Source organism: Lactuca serriola, chromosome 7, assembly GCF_051521515.1.
Source record: "Lactuca serriola cultivar US96UC23 chromosome 7, Lser_US96UC23_V15, whole genome shotgun sequence".
NCBI lineage: Eukaryota > Viridiplantae > Streptophyta > Magnoliopsida > Asterales > Asteraceae > Lactuca > Lactuca serriola.
Window position 1 is genome coordinate 147,473,335 of NC_136414.1, and position 16,974 is coordinate 147,490,308.

At 33.3% G+C, this 16,974-nt stretch overlaps 1 pseudogene; it reads right to left on the reverse strand.

Annotated features, from left to right (window-relative positions):
• Positions 1-9,428: 9,428 nt before the first annotated feature.
• Positions 9,429-10,683, reverse strand: LOC145062138 (xyloglucan endotransglucosylase/hydrolase 2-like; annotated as a pseudogene).
• Positions 10,684-16,974: the final 6,291 nt, after the last annotated feature.

A 16,974-nucleotide genomic window follows, 5' to 3' on the forward strand; every position in this document is an offset into this window, starting at 1 on the left:
AATATTATGGTTTTTTAATTAGAAGAAACAGAAGTTAATTTAGTTTAGCTCGCACACACGTCTTACTTCCTACCTGAAGTAGCAGGTTCAAATCCTACTTATGTCAGTAATTTTATTTAAATTCGTCCCTCTAAATTTAATCAATAATTTTATTTAGCTTCATCTTTTTAAATTTAAAGTGTCAATTTATTTACAAAAATGCCAGTAGGTATTGACAAAAATACCCTAACCATTTACGTAGTAACCTTTGTATGTTAAAGGGCAATTATGTCAATTCATAGTCTAAACACTTAGGCGCCATAATTTGTAGTCAGACTTATCCCGTCATTTAAGTTTATCGGCAATTGATCATCTACATTCCATTCCCAACAATCAAAATTCTGGCACGTTGATCAATAAACCCTAAAATCGTTGTTGTTATATAATTTGAATTACACTAGACGCATTTCAACATAATGGCAGCGAGATGTTCATCAGAAAGAATGCAAACAAGACAACAATGAAAAAGAATTACTGCTTTGCTGTCGTACTTGATCGAAAAAATAGTAACTACGGTTGGAGGAAATTCACCAATCGATGCTTTTAAGTGCCAGTTAGTGTAAGTATGATGTGCATTACTTATATTATACTTATATACATATTTAATTTAGTGTTTAATAGATTAATTTTGTTGATTTGTGAATTATAGTTGCATACTCTTTAGGGATTCTATAACATCAGACGCAATATATAAAATCATAGACACAAATCGATTAAGGTTTCGTCCATTAAGTATTCAACAATATGAAGTCATAAGCAAATGCAAAAAGTTGAACAACCCACACATACTCTTCAACGATGGAATGGTACTCTTCTTTTAAGCAATCGGATAATTAAGAATTCAATTAGTTTTTTATATTTGTATTTTTATAATTGTATGATTAATTATTGTATGTCAGGCGAAGTATTTTACGGTAGGGGAAGAACTAGCAGGGAAACAGTTGCTTCAAGATGCAGTTGATCATGGGCAGTTGGATGCTATCTTCATTCTGGGAATGATGTTGATGGCCGAAGGTATTGAAAGGAAGCAAGAAGCTCTGATCGTGTTAAATAATGCCTACGTTAATACTAGAAGAAGTTGGAATCTAAGGCATACCTGTAACAAGGTTCAAAACCACTTGGCAAGGAGATTAAAGCAGATAAAATTCCATGGCTTACATAGAAGCTGTGCAAAGCATCCTTATGTGAGCAGTTATGATTCAGCTTTTATGTATCAATGCAGTTGGTTGTTTGTGGGATGGATGTTTTGTTAAGTTTGCTACGATGTTTGACATTAGTTTGGAGTAGTTACATATATGATTGTTGTTTGATTCACACAATTAGTGATGCATATTTTATGTTTATTTTGGTGTAATGGGAATACATATTTTTAACTTTATTAAATGTTAATATAAATATATATACATATATATATATATATATATATATATATATATATGTTAGTTTTTATATGTATGTTATTTTTGTCTTTTTCATTTTACTAACTAAAAGTTCATTGTGACCTAGTTTTGATATAGATTTCAAGGGCACTTTGGTCTATTTGCAATCTCTAAAGTGAAGGCGCCATTTTTGCTATGGAAATAAAAAAAATTTAATCAAGTCGTTATTAAAAGGAAAATATTGTATATATAGAATTTATATTATAAGTAGATCTATATCTATATTTATTATGAATGTTATTTAAATTTATAATTACCCGTATACTACATGGGTTTTAACCTGGTACTGAATAATATCGACCCACTAATATGACCTAGTATCCATCCAACACATTGAAATCAAGGGTTGTCGAAGGTTCTTTAATCGATACACACTTTGTTTGAATATGTGTTCTGCAAGTGTTGATCTCAATTAAACCATTCTACTAATTTTCTAAGACTTTATCCAATAATAAAAGTTATTCAACCATTCAAATTAGAAAACTTTGAGGATTTGTTCAGCATTTGGTCCTTAGCTTTGTGAAACAAGTCGTTGTTAAGGTACCTTTGCGATGTTTGTATGGTAACTATATATTTACTTCAAATGTCATATATGAATTCAAATCAACATTAATGAACATAAAATTAATATTGTGTTATTGAAATTTATACTTTACAAATTTAAGACAAAGAACAATTCAAGTAGAAAATGGATGTATGAAAGAAAAGATAATAGTAGTTGTATATCGCTTGTTTTCATACAAGGAGTGAAAATATTTATAGATTTTGCTACCACTCAACATAGGTTCATGGATGAAGATAAATCAAATGCCCATGCATAAAATGTCGTAACATACCATATACATAAGTTGATATTGTTAAACATCATTTGTACAAGTTTGGTTTTGTTGACGAATATTGGTTTTGGGATAAACATGGCGAAACATCAATTGATGATGACAATACGTTTTTAGGGGTTGATGATTCAAACACAAATTTTAGAGAAGGTGCATGTTCTTATAGAGAAATGGTCATAGATACAATGGCTCCTGATTTAAATAATATTGATCCTGAAGAGGAGCCAAATGCACTAGATAAAAAAAATTCTTTAATATGCTAGATGCAGCCGATAAAGAATTATGGCCTGGATGTAAAAAAAAGTGACACAACTATCTGTTGTAGCTAGACTATTGAATTTAAAATCAGAGTATCTCATACCTGAGCATAGTTATGACACTATCTTCCAGTTGATAAATGATGTGTTACCAGAGGAGAATAATATGGTAGGTAGTTTATACGAGAGCAAAAAGTTAATACAAGCACTAGGTTTGCTCATGGAGATGATTGACTGATGCAGGTCTGGATGTATGATATATTGGAGTCAAGACAAAGATCTTTATCGGTGCAAATTCTGCAATGCAGATAGGTACAAACGGTCAAAAAATTTGGCCAGATGTTCTCGCGTATCCTTCAAGAAAATCCATTACTTTCCTTTGACTCCAAGGTTGAAGAGACTGTATGCTTCAGAAGCCACAGCCACTTCCATGCGATGGCACTCTGAGAATCATGGACATGATGCTGGAGTAATGTGTCATCCATCCGGTTCAAAAGCTTAGAAGCACTTTGACAAAAGTCATCCTTCATTTGCAGCAGAAGTACGTAATGTAAGATCAAGCCTAAGTACAGATGGGTTTGCACCACAAGGAGCATTTGGAAAGCAATATTCATCTTAGCATATTATTATAACACCTTATAACTTGCCAACTTCTATATGCATGAAAGAGCCTTACATGTTTTTGACCGCCCTTGTGACAGGACCGTCAAACCCTAAGCATAAAATAGATGTATTTTTGCAACCAATTGTTGCAGAGTTGGAGCAATTATGGGAAGAAGGCGTAGTAACATATGATATATCCTTAAAACAAAATTTCCATCTAAGAGCAGCTTTGATATGGACAATAAGTGATTTTCTAGCATATGCAATGTTGTCCGGATGGCTACAGTAGGTAAGCTAGCATGTCCTCATTGTGGGAAACATACACAAGCATTCAGACTAGAGAATGGTAATAAGATGTCATGGTTTGACTGCCATAGAAGATTTCTACAGGTGAATCACCCATATAGAAAGGATAAAAATAAGTTCAAGAAGAATCGTGAAATGATAGAAGGTCCTCCTCCAAGTAAGAATGGTGAACAAAATTTAAGGAAGATTGAACAATTATGTTTGGTAAAAGTGGCTGAACTAAATGTTGATGATGTAAACATAATATGTGGCGCTCATGGTTGGAAAAAGAAAAGCATATTTTGGGATTTACCATATTGGAAAAAAAATCTCATTAGACATAATTTTGATGTTACGCATATTGTGAAAATTTTATTTGAAACTTTTTTTACACTGTAATGGATGTCAAAGGGAAGATGAAGAACAATGTAGCAGCCAGAAGAGATCTGAAGCTCTATTGTAGGAAGAGAAAAGGAGTCGAAGATAATGAAAGAGCATACTACACTCTGGAGCAAAATCAAAAGAAGGCCATATGCCAATGGGTGGAGAAATTGTGTTTCCCCGATGGTTATGTTTCTAATTTGGGGAGGTGTGTTGCTTTAACAGGGTGTAGACTATTCGGAATGAAAAGCCACGATTTTCATGTTTTTATGCAAAGATTGATGCCAATTGCATTCCGTGAGATGTTGCCAAAACAAGTGTGGGAAGCATTAACAGAGTTGAGTATTTTCTTCAAAACATTAACAGCAACAACAATCACAGCAAAAGACATGGAAATGATTGAAACCGAGATCCCAATAATACTATGTAAATTAGAGACCATCTTTGTCCCTGGTATTTTTTTACTCCATGAAACATTTACCAGTACATTTTCCATACGAAGCAAAGATAGTCGGTCATGTCTAATATCGGTGGATGTATCCATTTATCTACCATGCGAACATAATGGATATCTAAACGAGGATTGAAATTATCGTAACAAAACATTACATTAGTCTGAAAACAACATGATATTTAGTGTCAAACCGAAATCTAGTAGTTACATATGTCTTATATCTATAAATATATACCTATATATCCATCATTGAAGGGAACCAATAATGATAGACTTCTAATTGATCAACGATTTAGTAAAGATCATAAACAAAGATATATAAAATCTCGCTAATATAGCAAATTTGTACCTGTTTAGGTGTTAACACTTATATGTTGATGTCTATTTGAGCCCAATATGCAATTATTGTATTTTGTTTTAGTTTTCATATTTGCTCGCATGTTCTATAACAAAGTTAAAATTCTAGACTATAGTTTTAACACAAATAGTACTTGTTTATCTTTTTAGTACAACTTACACCTAAAGTTATTATGAAGTCTTTCCTTGAAGCCACTCCGCAATAGGAGTCCATGCTTTGTCTCTATAGCGACCTTGAAATGGAAAGGAACACCAGACTCCTCAAGTAACAATCTCATCGACAAACACATATGAAATCTCACTAAATTTCCAACTTTTTTACCTATTTTGGTGGTAACACTTAATGATGATAAAACCGGATGCAAATTCCCCCAAAGATCTTCTTTTCGTTAAGTTTCATTACTAAATTCAATCAATTAATCTAAAATTATGATTTCCCTCTCCTTCCTCGGTTTTCCCTTTAAATGAAAGCATCACTTGTACGAATAAGAGATTTATAAGAAATGGATCAAATGCAACTCTACTTGTATTAAAGAAAGAAATATAGGAAGGAAACCTACAATTTGTTTTTCAAGATTATTTATTCTTAATTCATTATACTTTATCCATTATTATATTATGTACAATTATATTTTTAGCAATCACATTCTTAATGTTAATTAAAAGTTATCATAAAAATAAAAGGTTGGGATCTTGATTGAGTTCTTGAAATTTGGAAGGGAAAGTAAATTCCTCATAGGATTGATGTTGTGACTGCAATTTACTATAGGTGTGAAATTGAAGATGTCGTTTAAGGACGAGGAACCGCTTTAAAGAGGCTACATAAGAAATTACCATTTAATGGTGATAACTGAATATTTATATTTGTTATAGTTTTTTTTCTTAAATTTAACGGATTTATTGAAAAAAACCAAGAAAAAAATGGTATCATGAATGGGATGAACATGTATCTACCAGTGAACATAATAGATATTTACAAGAGAGATTGAAACTATAGTAACAAAACATTAGATTAGTCTCAAAACAACATGATATTTAGTTTCAAAGCGACATCTAATAGTTAAGCATGTCTCAAATGTATAAATACATACAAGCATATATTAGCTATTCAACGTTGGCTTCCTGTTCATTAAGGATTTAATACAAATCATCGACAAATACATATGAAATCTTCCTGATTTAGCACATTTTTACCCATTTTGGTGTTAAAACTTATATGTTGCAGTCTATTTGAGCCTAATATGCAATTATTGTATTTTTATTAAGTTTTCATTTGTGCTTGCATCTTCTGCAACAAAGTTAAAATTCTGGACCTTAATTTTTAGATAAATACACTAATAGAAACATATCCTTTAATGAAAAGAATTGCGTGTCATAGAAGGATACATATGACACGCAAATGCGTGTCAGTGAAGGGCCTATCATAAAAGAAGACCACACGCATTTATGTGTCGTAACCTTACGACGTGCATTTACATCACACAATGCGTATCATTAAAGCTCGTGTCATAAAGAAAGACAATTTTAAAGGTTTTACAAAAATATTTTTTTAAAGGTATTTAATAATTTCCAAATTAGATGACAATTATTGTCTCAAAATATAAAATAGCATATCATTAAAAAAAAAAAAAAAGACAATCCATTTAAAAAGATATAGTATGTCAAATAATAATAATCATTCCCATGTTTAAATAAATGTAATACAAAAACTATTTCATCATATCTTATCAATTCCCCTAACAATACACCATCTCCGATTAAGACTTGTATTCAGACCAATTCACCTACCTCAAACGCAACAATTGAAACATGAGACCCAACCGATCCTTTATATAGTCCCTTTGGTCCTTTATCTTTCCATATTAGCCCAGGGACCTCTAAGATTCACATGTGTTTCTTCAATCCATTTTTTGGTCGATTCTATGACACCAAAGTATGCTACACCTATTGCAAGAGATCCAGTTACGCCAGTTGCCTCCTCTCTATAAAAAAACAATACTCAAAAACTAATAGCAAGTGATATAATATTAAATGAATAAATGTTTGATTCGACTAGAGATTCCATCAATGACAGTGAGTTTCTCCTTCATTGCTCCAAGATTCTTTTCCACTTTCATTTACTTTACCAAGAATCCAAATGGTTGCAAATTAAATAAAACAAGATTATTAAAAAAAAAAGGTTTCTTATTTCTTTAATGGGTTACATAAAAGTCACCATTTTAGCTTTCATGGATTCATCTTCTAAGTTATCACAACTGTTATTAATACAAATAACATGTATAACAACCTACATAGTTTTATCTTCTATTTCAGGATGGTAATAAAATGGAGAATCGATTTGCTAAATGCATAGTAATACCATACATTTACAAACTCCCCTACAGAAAATTTAGCAAGCAAAAGCAAACATTCCATGAAAATAAACTATCTATAGTCTTTTTCGTATTAGAAAGCACAAACCTAAAGGAAAATTAAGAACACTAATACTAAATCATCAAAAAAATCGTCAAACTAATTACAAAGTAACAATCGGATTTTGTAACAAATGAAAACAATTTCCAATCATAATCAATATTTCAAACCTAAAAAGTTTTAAAAAACAATATACTTATAAAGCGAATAAGTTATTACCAAGTTAGGGAGAGAGAGAGAGAGAGAGAGAGAGATCAGGTACATTGGAGACTCGCTGAGGCTTAGGCGACATCAATACTCACTCTAGTCTCCAGTAACGACCTGTACTCCGGCAAAGACAGCTGCACAATGGAGGGAAGATTTTAGGCGGCCAAGTCAGAGGAGTAATGAGAGAACGAGTGTTAATGAATAATAAAGTGAGAATAAGAAATGATGTGTGTAAAGGACGAGATTTAATGAACCCTATAAACCTAAACAGTTTGTAGAGCTGCAAAAAGATGAAAGGGAGATGCACAACCGCGAAATGTCATTAGGTTTTCTTCGGTAGATGATTGTACAGAAGAAGGAGGAGACGCATCATAGACATCAAAATGACGAATGGGAGATGATTAGAGAACAAGGCGCCGAGGTTTTTTAATATTTTCGGGATTTCAACCCCCCCCCCCCCCCGCTAGTTATAAAAGGATGGGAAACGTGTGTCATTCCTCATGAAAACTTACAAAATGACATGCTTATACGACATACTTTTTTTGATAGGTACCCTCAATGTTGTTTTGTGACATTAATTTTAGGGCACACAAAAATGTGTCTCCTAAATGGTTCAAATTTTGGGAGAGCTGAACCCTTGCGTTGAAATAATCCACTAAAGAGGGGGTCCATAACATAGCCATAGTATATTTCCAATGCAATAAAGTTACGTAGTGTCTTTTTTCTTTCATAAAGGGGTATTTTCATGGGTTTCCCTTCGTATCGTGTTCATACCGTTGTATTGAATGGTCCCGGATGCTTGCTTTCTGTTCATATAATGCATACAGCTTTGGTTGCTGGTTGGGCCGTTTCTATGGCCCAGTATGAATTAGCAGTTTTTGATCCTTCTGACCCTGTTCTTGATCCAATAATTCATGGGGTGGTTGGAGTATCACGGGGAGTTTTATGTATCATAAATCATTGTGTGCCATGGTTCGCATGCCATTAAAGTGCTGTTTTTTAGTAGTGATAGTACTTTTTAATCTTTTTAGTACAACTTACACCTAAAGTTACCGAGAAGTCTTTCGTTGTAGCAACTCAGTAATAGGAGCCCTTTCCTTTGTCTTCATAGCGACAATGTGGTTGAAAGAAAGATCAGGCTCCTCAACTCACAATATCCCAGGTGGAAAATAATCAACCAATCTTCTGCCACCTAAACTTAATCTTTGTTAACCACATCTCTCTATAGGCCTTCCTTCTTTCCAACTATCTTTCCAAGTATTTAGAAACCAATTGAAGCTTTACATAGATTCAACTTCTGTAGCATGATTGCCTTGGAAAACATGTCTACTAGATTCTTAGTACCAAGGATCTTCTTTGGGTTCCGAGTCCAATGGCTAATTGATTGTTTGATAAACCGTTACTTCATCTACACATATTTTGTTCTATCATGAATGATTAGATTCTTTGAAAGGTGAAATGCACTATGGTTTTAATAAAGTAGGACACAGTCTTTTTTTGCCCAAATATATGAAAATTTTCAACCAAATAAGTTCTAAGGATAATTTTTTCAATTTCCATTCATTATGCTTCTATGGTTAATAGATGAATACTCTTTCCAAAGTGTGGATATCCAACTGATGGTTATACCCGCAATGGTATACAAAAACCCTGTTATGGTTTTCCCTAAATATCTAGAACATCTCTTATCTACATCACTGAAGCCTTCTATGACTAGTTTCTTTCTTCTGAAAGGTAAGGTAACCACATAAGTGCTTTTCAAATAGCATAACGACCACTTCATCCCTTCCTAATTTTTTTCTTGTATTTGACATAAACCTGCTACCGCCTCCCACTACATTACAATTTAAGATCTAGTGCATAACGTATCATATATACATGAAGTTACAATTAACTAAGGCATACGAGACTTTAGCCATTTCTTCCACATACAATGTTTCCTATCGAAAACAATGATAGACCTCTAGGATCATTTTTTGTTGTTAATTCTACACATAATGAAGTTTGTATGTAGTGTCGAAAAAAAAAGGATTTTAGAAATTATAATGTTTTTACTAATGACTTTCGATTTTGACCAACTAAACTATATAATTAGATATGAACGAAAAAGATATTTCAATTATTGTAGTGTGCTGTTAGACAATGCGTTTTTAAAGTGTACATGGAATCTTATACTTGTGTATTTATTTGTATTTTCAATTTGAATGTTTACAATGAATCAAAGAATAAATAATCATGAAGATCAGAAATCGATCAATAAAGAATAAAAAATATGGATATCAAGTTAGTAAGCAGGCTTAAAGGAATCTAGAGGTCTTGCATTCCGCTGAAATACCATTGGGAAACCGTTTGCGGTCGTTGCAGTAGTTGTAGATCATGTGCTTGGTTTGCACCCATCGGATCCTATTTCGGCCAGCTGCATCAAGTCCTTGGGTACTCCATGACTGGTCATCATTTATTGAGCTTGTAGATACTGAATTGGGACCAACTTTTTTGGCATTGGCATTGAATTTCCTGTATAACGCGGTGAAAGGCGCATTAGTCCAGTCGGTCTTCACACGCCCACCTTGGGTTGCCCAGTCATCCGCGTTCCACAGGCTGGCATAAACCCTCATGGGTTGGCTCTTGGGAAATGGGACTCCAGCAGCATCATTGTTAGTGAACACCCTTACTGGTATGTTATCTATCAAGAAACTGAAGAGACAAAGAGCTTTATATAGGAACAGCAGAAAAACATGAGAAAGGAAGAGAACCAATTAATGTTTATGTTGGATGCGTGACTTACATAATTCTTAGACTGTTCCATACGATGGTATAGGTGTGGAAGGCTGCGGTAGGGTCAAACCAAAGGTGGAACTGCTGTTCTTTGTTTCCTTTCCCTTGTGAATACACATTGGTGTGAATTGTGTAAGGGTTTCCCGTGGAGTTGCCCAAGAACTCGAAGTCGATCTCATCGTGACCCGCACCTTGTGATGACAACTAATGTGATTTAATACAAAGACATGGTTATTATCAGCCTTTAAAAGATTAATACAAATGAGTGATCACAATATATATATTTAATTCAGATATGAAATTCAAGATTGGAACCGATCGATGGTACTCACGTAGAATGTGGTGACGGTGCCAGCAGAATTGCCTGGTACTAGTTTGAGTTGTATGTCGAACCTTCCAAACAGGTACTCGTGCTTCGACTGGAAACCCGATCCAGAGTATTGGTCGAGTGAAAGTGAAAGATCCTGACCTCCATTCAGAATTTTAGCACGTTCACCCCCAAAACTGATGTCCATGTCATCGTAAAAACTCCCTGCTGATACTGCTACTATTAGAATTGATATTAAAAGAACAACTGCACAAAGATTAGAGTTCGACTTTGCCATTATTGTTTGTATGGAGAGAGAGAGAGAGAGAGAGAGAGAGAGAGAGAGATGTTATGTTTGTGAGAAGTAGTACTGATATCGTTTATATAGAGAGGTGTGGCTGCGTTGACAGTTTTCAATAGGAACCATCCTTGTTACTGAAGGATGTCATGATGGCTAATGGATGCACCAATATCTATTGACGCGTGCCAACTAACATTATTCTTCTGGACAAGGGCAGGAGCGGTGGGTTTTTTTTTTCTATACGTCTGGCAAATCAAAAGTAGCAAATTTGTCATATTTGGACCGGTGGTTGACATCATACCTAATATAAATTTGTTTTAATTGTTAATAAGGGAAAATAAAATCCTTAAAACTAATTAAAACTAAAACTAATTATATATCTGTCGGTAAAGGGAACCATCAGCACCGGCGGACTACCAACTGATTAACGATTTAATACATATCGTCGACAAATATATATGAAATCTCGCTAAATTATCAACGTTTTGCCCATTTCGGTGTTAAAACTTATTGATGATACAACTGTATGCAAATTCCCCTAACATCTTCCTTTTCATTTAGTTTTATTACCAAATTCGTCCAATTTATCCAAAAGATTGGTTTCCCTCTCCCTCCTCGGCTTCCCCTTTAAATGAAAACATCACTTGTACGGAATGGAGATTTATATGAAATGGATCAAACTCAACTCTATGTACATTGAATAGAAAAATATGGGAAGGATAGCTACAATATGTTGTTTGAGATTATTTATTTTTGGTTCATTCAGAACATTATTATTATATCATGTACAATTATATTTCTTAACTATCACATTCTTAAAGTTGATTAAAAGTCGGCAAATATTGATTTCTTCGGAGTGGTTGGGATCTTGATTGAGTTCTTGAAATTTAATAGGGAAAGTAAATTTGTGATAGGCTTGAACAAGTACATAGATGTTATAATTTACTGTAGGTGTGAAACCGAAGATGACGTTTGAGGACGAGGACACTCCTTAAAGAGGGTAACTAAGAAATTTACCATTATTTGTTTTTTTGAGTTCTCAAATGTGTTGCAATCTAAAATGCATGTTTATAGGGAATAACAGCAGTTAAAACAATTTGTCTTAGTCATAACCTTGTAATGTTGATAATTGAATATTTATATATGTTATAGATTTTTGTTTCTTAATTTAACGGATTCATTGAAAGAAATCAAGAAAAAAAATGGTATCATCAATGGGATGAACATTTATCTACCATGCGAACATAATGGATATCTACACGAGGATTGAAATTATCGTAACAAAACATTACATTAGTCTGAAAACAACATGATATTTAGTGTCAAACCAAAATATAGTAGTTACATATGTCTCATATATATAAATATATACCTATATATCCATTTGTGAAGGGAACCAATAATGATAGACTTCTAATTGATCAACGATTTAGTAAAGATCATAAACAAAGATATATAAAATCCCGCTAATATAGCAAATTTGTACCTGTTTAGGTGTTAACACTTATATGTTGATGTCTATTTGAGCCCAATATGCAATTATTGTATTTCGTTTTAGTTTTCATATTTGCTCGCATGTTCTATAACAAAGTTAAATTCTAGACTATAGTTTTAACACAAATAGTACTTGTTTATCTTTTTAGTACAACTTACACCTAAAGTTATTATGAAGTCTTTCCTTGAAGCCACTCCGCAACAGGAGTCCATGCTTTGTCTCTATAGCGACCATGAAATGGAAAGGAACACCAGACTCCTCAAGTAACAATCTCATCGACAAACACATATGAAATCTCACTAAATTACCAACTTTTTTACCTATTTCGGTGGTAACACTTAATGATGATAAAACCGGATGCAAATTCCCCCAAAGATCTTCTTTTCATTAAGTTTCATTACTAAATTCAATCAGTTAATCTAAAATTGTGATTTCCCTCTCCTTCCTCGGTTTTCCCTTTAAATGAAAGCATCACTTGCACGAATAAGAGATTTATAAGAAATGGATCAAATGCAACTCTACTTGTATTAAATAAAGAAATATAGGAAGGAAACCTACAATTTGTTTTTCAAGATTATTTATTCTTAATTCATTATACTTTATCCATTATTATATTATGTACAATTGTATTTTTAGCAATCACATTCTTAATGTTAATTAAAAGTTATCATAAAAAGAAAAGGTTGGGATCTTGACTGATTTCTTGAAATTTGGAAGGGAAAGTAAATTCATCATAGGATTGATGTTGTGACTGCAATTTACTATAGGTGTGAAATTGAAGATGTCGTTTGAGGACGAGGAACCTCTTTAAAGAGGCTACATAAGAAATTACCATTTAATGGTGATAACTGAATATTTATATTTGTTATAGTTTTTTTCTTAAATTTAACGGATTTATTGAAAAAAACCAAGAAAAAAATGGTATCATGAATGGGATGAACATGTATCTACCAGTGAACATAACACATATTTACACGAGAGATTGAAACTATAGTAACAAAACATTAGATTAGTCTCAAAACAACATGATATTTAGTTTCAAACCGACATCTAATAGTTATGCATGTCTCAAATGTATAAATACATACAAGCATTATTAGCTATTCAACGTTGGCTTCCAGTTCATTAAGGATTTAATACAAATCATCGACAAATATATATGAAATCTTCCTGATTTAGCACATTTTTACCCATTTTGGTGTTAAAACTTATATGTTGCAGTCTATTTGAGCCTAATATGCAATTATTGTATTTTTATTAAGTTTTCATTTGTGCTTGCATCTTCTGTAACAAAGTTAAAATTCTGGACCTTAATTTTTAGATAAATACACTAATAGAAAAATATCCTTTAATGACAAGAATTGCGTGTCATAGAAGGATACATATGACACGCAAATGCGTGTCAATGAAGGGCCTATCATAAAGGAAGACCGCACGCATTTATGTGTCGTAACCTTACGACGCGCATTTACGACACACAGTGCGTATCATTAAAGCTCGTGTCATAAAGAAAGACAATTTTAAAGGTTTTAAAAAAATATTTTTTTAAATGGATTTAATAATTTCCAAATTAGATGACAATTATTGTCTCAAAATATAAAATAGCATATCATTAAAAAAAAAAAAAAAAGACAATCCATTTAAAAAGATATAGTATGTCAAATAATAATAATCATTCCCATGTTTAAATAAATGTAATACAAAAACTATTTCATCATATCTTATCAATTCCCCTAACAATACACCATCTCCGATTAAGACTTGTATTCAGACCAATTCACCTACCTCAAACGCAACAATTGAAACATGAGACCCAACCGATCCTTTATATAGTCCCTTTGGTCCATTATCTTTCCATATTAGCCTAGGGACCTCTAAGATTCACATGTGTTTCTTCAATCCATTTTTTGGTCGATTTGATGACACCAAAGTATGCTACACCTATTGCAAGAGATCCAGTTACCCCAGTTGCCTCCTCTCTATAAAAAAAACAATACTCAAAAACTAATAGCAAGTGATATAATACTAAATGAATAAATGTTTGATTCGACTAGAGATTCCATCAATGACAGTCACGTGTGTTTCTCCTTCATTGCTCCAAGATTCTTTTCCACTTTCATTTAATTTACCAAGAGTCCAAATGGTTGCAAATTAAATAAAGCAAGATTATTAAAAAAAAGGTTTCTTATTTCTTTAATGGGTTACATAAAAGTCACCATTTTAGCTTTCATGGATTCATCTTCTAAGTTATCACAACTTTTATTAATACAAATAACATGTATAACAACCTACATAGTTTTATCTTCTATTTCAGGATGGTAATAAAATGGAGAATCGATTTGCTAAATGCATAGTAATACCATACATTTACAAACTCCCCTACAGAAAATTTAGCAAGCAAAAGCAAACATTCCATGAAAATAAACTATCTATAATCTTTTTCGTATTAGAAAGCACAAACCAAAAGGAAAATTAAGAACGCTAACACTAAATCATCAAAAAAAAATCATCAATCTAATTACAAAGTAACAATTGGATTTTGTAACAAATGAAAACAATTTCCAATCATAATCAATATTTCAAACCTAAAAAGTTTAAAAAAATAATATACTTATAAAACGAATAAGTTATTACCAAGTTAGAGAGAGAGAGAGAGAGAGATCCGGTACATTGGAGGCTCGCTGAGGCTTAGGCGACATCAATGTTCACTCTAGTCTCCAGTAACGACCTGGACTCCGGCAAAGACAGCTGCACAATGGAGGAAAGATTTTAGGCGGCCAAGTCACAGGTGTCATGAGAGAACGAGTGTTAATGAATAAGAAAGAGAGAATAATAAATGATGTGTGTAAAGGACGAGATTTAATGAACCCTATAAACCTAAACATTTTGTAGAGCTGCAAAAAGAAGAAAGGGAGATGCACAACCGCGAAATGTCATTGGGTTTTCTTCGGATGATGTTTGTACAGAAGAAGGAGGAGACGCATCATAGACATCAAAATGACGAATGGGAGGTGATTAGAGAACAAGGCGCCGAGGTTTTTTAATATTTTCGGGTTTTCAACCCACCCCCCCCCCCCCGCTAGTTATTAAAGGATGGGAAACGTGTGTCATTCCTCATGAAAACTTACAAAATGACATGCTTATACGACATACTTTTTTTGATAGGTACCCTCAATGTTGTTTTGTGACATTAATTTTAGGGCACGCAAAAGTTTGTCTCCTAAATGCTTCAAATTTTGGGAGAGCTGAACCCTTGCGTTGAAATAATCCACTAAAGAGGGGGTCCATCACATAGCCATAGTATATTTCCAATGCAATAAAGTTATGTAGTGTCTTTTTTCTTTCATCAAGGGGTATTTTCATGGGTTTGCCTTCGTATCGTGTTCATACCGTTGTATTGAATGATCCCGGATGCTTGCTTTCTTTTCATATAATGCATACAGCTTTGGTTGCTGGTTGGGCCGGTTCTATGGCCCTGTATGAATTAGCAGTTTTTGATCCTTCTGACCCTGTTCTTGATCCAATGTGGAGACAGAATATGTTCGTTACACCCTTCATGACTCGTTTAGGAATAACCAATTCATCGGGTAGTTGGAGTATCACGGGGAGTTTTATGTATCATAAATCATTGTGTGCCATGGTTCGCATGCCATTAAAGTGCTGTTTTTTAGTAGTGATAGTACTTTTTAATCTTTTTAGTACAACTTACACCTAAAGTTACCGAGAAGTCTTTCGTTGTAGCAACTCAGTAATAGGAGCCCTTTCCTTTGTCTTCATAGCGACAATGTGGTTGAAAGAAAGATCAGGCTCCTCAACTCACAATATCCCAGGTGGAAAATAATCAACCAATCTTCTGCCACCTAAACTTAATCTTTGTTAACCACATCTCTCTATAGGCCTTCCTTCTTTCCAACTATCTTTCCAAGTATCTAGAAACCAATTGACGCTTTACATAGATTCAACTTCTGTATCATGATTGCCTTGGAAAACATGTCTACTAGATTCTTAGTACCAAGGATCTTCTTTGGGTTCCGAGTCCAATGGCTAATTGATTGTTTGATAAACCGTTACTTCATCTACACATACTTTGTTCTATCATGAATGATTAGATTCTTTGAAAGGTGAAATGCACTATGGTTTTAATAAAGTAGGACACAGTCTTTTTTTGCCCAAATATATGAAAATTTTCAACCAAATAAGTTCTAAGGATAATTTTTTCAATTTCCATTCATTATGCTTCTATGGTTAATAGATGAATACTCTTTCCAAAGTGTGGATATCCAACTGATGGTTATACCCGCAATGGTATACAAAAACCCTGTTATGGTTTTCCCTAAATATCTAGAACATCTCTTATCTACATCACTGAAGCCTTCTATGACTAGTTTCTTTCTTCTGAAAGGTAAGGTAACCACATAAGTGCTTTTCAAATAGCATAACGACCACTTCATCCCTTCCTAATTTTTTTCTTGTATTTGACATAAACCTGCTACCGCCTCCCACTACATTACAATTTAAGATCTAGTGCATAACGTATCATATATACATGAAGTTACAATTAACTAAGGCATACGAGACTTTAGCCATTTCTTCCACATACAATGTTTCCTATCGAAAACAATGATAGACCTCTAGGATCATTTTTTGTTGTTAATTCTACACATAATGAAGTTTGTATGTAGTGTCGAAAAAAAAAGGATTTTAGAAATTATAATGTTTTTACTAATGACTTTCGATTTTGACCAACTAAACTATATAATTAGATATGAACGAAAAAGATATTTCAATTATTGTAGTGTGCTGTTAGACAATGCGTTTTTAAAGTG